Consider the following 5197-nt stretch of genomic DNA (forward strand, 5'->3'; position numbering starts at 1 on the left):
ACAATGGAAATGCTACACAAAATGAACTTAACCATTTCCATTCTCTTCTTCATATGTGCAGATTCTACCAACACTCTCTGCCTTTGGCTCATGGGTGAGTAAGGAAGGTCTGAAAAGAAAAAGATCTATGGACTGATTGGCCTTTTTTCTCCTAATATGCCATCATTTTTGGAGTCAATTGTCAGTTTATACAGGGAAGTAACCCAAGAAAGAAAGTATGTTATAGAGTGCTTGGTGGTTTGTAAGCAAGTTCTGGTTTGAAAGGAGGTTTGTAAGCAAGTTCTTGGGTCTGTCAACACTTCTGTCACAGATATAACAAGAATAATGTTTTGCCCCCGCCCGCCTGCCATAGGTTCTCTCCTTAGTCTGCAGCCTCCTTAGCCACCCACCCTAGTCTCTGAGCTTGGGACTCGTGGAGGCCAGAGTCGGAGCATCTCCCGAGAGCCTTTCATCTGAGAAGTTGAAGGCACTTTGTAGAACTTCTGCCACAGGCCGCGCGTGGTTCTTGCAGCACATTTGTAAGCAATGGCTGCCATCGGGAAGAAATTGGTGATTGTTGATGATGGAGCCTGTGGCAAGACTTGCTTGCTCATCGTTTTTAGCAAGGACCAGTTCCCAGAGGTGTATGCATCTATGCTGTTTGAGAACCATGTGGCAGACATGGAAATGAATGGAAAGCAGGTGGAGTGGCTTTGTGGGACACAGCTGGGCAGGAGGATTATGATTGCTTGAGGCACCTCTCCTGCCAGGACACTGAAGTTATCCTGATGTGTTTCTCCTTTGACAGCTCTGATAGTTTAGAAAACAACCCAGAAAAATGGGTTCCGGAAGTCAAGCATTTCTGTTCCAATGTGCCCATCATCCTGATTGGTGAGCACGCAAGGCAGAAGCTAGCCAAGACTAAGCAGGAGCCAGGAAAACTAGAATAAGGCAGAAATATGGAAAACAGGATTGGCACTTTTGGGTACATGGAGTGTTCAGCAAAGACCAAAGATGGAGTGAGGGAGGTTTTTGAAATGGCTGAGAGAGCTGCTCTGCAAGCCAGACATGGGAAGGAAAAACCGGGGTGCCTTGTTTGTGAACCTGCTCCAAGCACAGCCCTCACGTGGTTAATTTCGAAGTGCTGTTTATTAATCTTAGTGTATGATTACTGGCCCTTTTCATTTATCTATAATTTACCTAAGATTACGAAGCAGAAGTCATCTTGCTGCCAGTATTTAGAAGCCAACCATGGTTATTTTTTTTTTTTAATATATTTTATTGATTCTTTACAGAGAGGAAGGGAGAGAGATAGAGAGCTAGAAACATCAATAAGAGAGAAACATCAACCAGCTGCCTCCTGCACACCCCCTACTGGGGATGTGCCCGCAACCAAGGTACATGCCCTTGACCAGAATCGAACCCGGGACCTTTCAGTCCGCAGACCAATGCTCTACCGCTGAGCCAAACCGGTTTCAGCAAGAAGCCAACCATGGTTATTAATGATCCAGCCCACCTGGCCCGCAGGGTCCTCTGAAAGCCTCTAACCGCCCTCTTCTGCACCCCCACAGGACACACCAGTCGCTAATTCAAGGAATTCCTTAACTTCTTGCTTCTTTCTAGAAAGAGAAATGGTAACTTTTTCTTAAAAAATATATATTTTATTGATATTTTACATAGAGGAGGAAGGGAGAGAGATAGAGAGCCAGAAATGTCGATGAGAGAGAAACATCAACCAGCTGCCTCTTGCACACCCCCTACCAGGGATGTGCCCGCAACCAATGTACATGCCCCTGACCGGAATTGAACCTGGGATCTTTTAGTCCGCACACAGACATTCTGAGCCAAACCGGTTTCGGCAGAAATGGTAACTTTTGAGTTGGCATATACTAGCTACTTCATAACAACATGTCTTGCCTGTTACCTGTCAGCTGCAAGGCACTCTGGAGAGCTACCACTTCAGAGCTTTACTCCTGAGCCGATTTCATTGTCGTACCTCTGCAGTGGGCATCCAGTTCTTTCAAAATGTGTTCAGCCAGAGAGGCCCAAGTTTGTGCAGATGTGGCAAAGTTACAGTTCTGTGGTTTTATGTTAGTTACCTTATAGTTGCTGTGTAATTAGTGCCGCTTAATGTATGTTACAAAAAATATATATCTATACCAAACTAGATGTAGTATTTTTGTATAATCGGATTTCCTAATACTGATATTTGTCATCCCTACAGAAAGTGTATTGTTTTAAAAAAAATAATAATTAAAAAAAGAATGTTTGACCAAATATCTGGACACTGTGGCACATAACGTTGACACATAAAGTGAACCATCCCCTAAGAACATAAGATGATAGGTAAAGAGCAGAGTATGTCTGTGTCCATTTAGCCACATAAACTCTTGAGTCAAGGTTAAATCTCATTGCATGGTTGTAGTGGATCCATAGTAGATGTGGTGTGGTGGTGGTGGTTGGTAGTGGTGGTGGTGGTGGTGGTGTGTGTGTGTGTATGAGAGAGAGAGAGAGAAAGAGAGAGAGAGAGAGAGAGAGAGAGAGAGAGAGAGAGAGAGAGAGAGAGAGAGAGAGAGAGAGAGAGAGAGAGAGAGAGAGAGAGAGGATGAATGTGTGAGAGTATGGTTGCAATGGACACATTTCTCTAACGGACAGTGTGCTGTTGGTCTGCATTATTTCTTCATTATCTTCTTCCTAGGGGCTGGGCAGTTCCTTTGATACAATATTTGGGAATCTTGAAAGCACCATTGTTAAGACTTAAGGCTGTGGACACTAGAGTCATGCTGTCTGGATTTGAATTCCGGATTTGCTACCTATGTCCTAACCCCATGACTGCAATTCACTAAACTTCCTTTGCCTCAGCATCCTCAACTGTCAGATGGGGATAAAAATGGAATCCACTGCAGAGTCCACTGTGAAGGTTAAATGAATTAAATCCTGGAAAGTGCTAGAACAGCCCATGATGCTTGAATTGTTCAATATATCATGAGGTTTGTAAGCAGGAGACAAAAAGAAATGAATACCACCACAGCTTGTGTTCCAGTGAAATAATAGCCATTAACAGATGGCATTGGAGAAAGAACAATGATCGAATCAGGGGACATGCTCTTCCAAATGCTGGGACAGATCCTTCCTTCGAGTCTCATGAGTAAAATCATAGTACAAGTCTGTGCCCGGGGTTCAGTGGGGCTGGGTGGTAGCAGCTCTCTGGGATTGGGGAGGGCTCGGAGGATCTTGAGATTTCTTTCCTGGAGATGGAACTGGCTGGCAGGACCAACTCAGATCTCCCAATTTCTTCTCTGGCTCATAGCTTTGCTTACAGTGATGCTGGCATCTCTGAGGTTGGTAACTTTCTCCTTTTCCAAGTGAAACTTGTGTGAGAAGCAGCATCCTTCAAATTGGTTTGCATTTTATGTAGGATTCTCAAGTAGGTTGTAGGTACTGAGATTGGATTTGGGGAATAAAGCAAGAGGGTGGAGTGTGTGTGTGTGTGTGTGTGTGTGTGTACACATGGATATGGGATGATGGAGTGTTTGGAAGGACAAGTGGATGAAGTGGTATTTATCTGCACTGGGGAACATCCAGGGGAGTGGACCTCTTTCTGCTTCCCACTCCTTACCACATTTCTGTTTCCTCCATGTGAAGTTCATGAACAGATCCTCCACAGAAAGTTCAGGAAACATTGACTTAGATCATGGACTGTTATTCCCAATCCTTGTGACCTTTAAAATAGAGCACAGGTCCCTGCTGGGTGCTTAGACTGATTGGAGAATGAGTTCAGTCATTATAGTTACTTTATCAGATGGGAAGAGCTCTTGGGCTTTGTCAGGCCAAAAGGCTGTTAATGACCTCAAAATGTTTTTCCCTAAAGTGGATTATCTGTGGTCACCCTGCTCTGTGCCCCCAGCTGTCTGATCCTATAGCCCAGGCAGGCAACAGGGGTTTGCTAGGAGGGGAATCAGAGTTGCAGGGTAAGTATGAGTGGAGGTGCATGGTCTGTGTAGGTGTAGGGTGACTTTCCAGAGCTAGAAAATGATATGGTCTATGTGTACATTCAAGGTCTGTGTATACATACAAGGTCTAAATGTATATACAAGGTCTATGTGTACATACAAGGTCTATGTGGACACATAAGGTCTATATGTATATCCAAGGTCTATGTGTTTATACAAGGTATATGTGTAAACAAAGTCTATGTGCATGTGCAAGGTCTATGTTTATATGCTAAGTCTATGTGTATATATAAGGTTTATGTGTATGTATGAGGTCTATGTGTATGTACAAAGTGTATATGTATATATACTTGGTCTATATGTATATACATGGCCTATGTATATATATACACATATATAATCTTTGAATGACTTCTTAAATTTTGTCTTTTCTCTTTTTCCTTATTATGCATAATAGGAATTAATGGTATAATCTTGCTACATAAATTTGAGAAGATATTGGAAAAAGGAGAGCTGGAGATGGCAAGATTAATCTTCAGTTTTCACTTTGGGATTTGAAAGGGTGGTGAGAGAAGAGGAGAAAGCAAGAGAGAAAGACCAACCTCACATCCTCACACTTCTTTTCAGAGGGGTGGTGGGCAGCCCCAGGACTGCAGAGGGTTCTCTATTGCTGCTACAACACATTACCACAGATTTAGTGGTTGAGAACAACACCCATTTATTATCTCAGTTCTCTAGGTCAGATATCTGGGTACAGGATGACTCAGTGACTCTCTGCTTAGGTTCTTGCAGGTATTGACAGGCCTGTGTTCCTTTTTGGAAGCCCTGGGAATAAAACTGTTTTCAAGCTCATTCAGGTTGTTGGCTTAATTCGGTTCCTTGTGGCTGTTGGACTGAGATCCCTGTTTCCTTGATGGCTATCATTGAGGGGCTGGTCTTGTGCCCTTAAAGGCTGCCCATTTCCATCTCATGCTTTCTATGTGGCCCCCTTATGCTTTAAATATCCAACTTTTCCTTTTTATAGCATCTCGCCAACCTCTAGCCATAGTAAGTTTTCTACTTTTAAGGGTTGGCATGATTAGATTGGGCCACCATGGACAAATAATCTATTTTAATTTCAGCTTCAAATCCCTTTTGTAACTAATATAACATATTCACAGGTTCCAGGGATTAGGGTGTGGACACCTTGGGAGGGGGCATTATTTGGCCTACCACCCACTATAAATACTTCATTGATTCTCCTGGCTGCCCAAGAGTGAGACAAA

At 43.3% G+C, this 5197-nt stretch overlaps 1 pseudogene across 1 annotated transcript; it reads left to right on the forward strand.

Moving 5' to 3' along the window:
- Nucleotides 1–421: 421 nt before the first annotated feature.
- On the forward strand, nucleotides 422–1113 carry LOC311622220 (transforming protein RhoA-like; annotated as a pseudogene). The gene has a single exon. The product of its transcript is annotated as a transforming protein RhoA-like (transcript).
- The last annotated feature ends 4084 nt before the right edge of the window (nucleotides 1114–5197 follow it).

Source organism: Pipistrellus hanaki (assembly GCF_964339955.1).
Source record: "Pipistrellus hanaki genome assembly, chromosome: 4".
Taxonomy (NCBI): domain Eukaryota; kingdom Metazoa; phylum Chordata; class Mammalia; order Chiroptera; family Vespertilionidae; genus Pipistrellus; species Pipistrellus hanaki.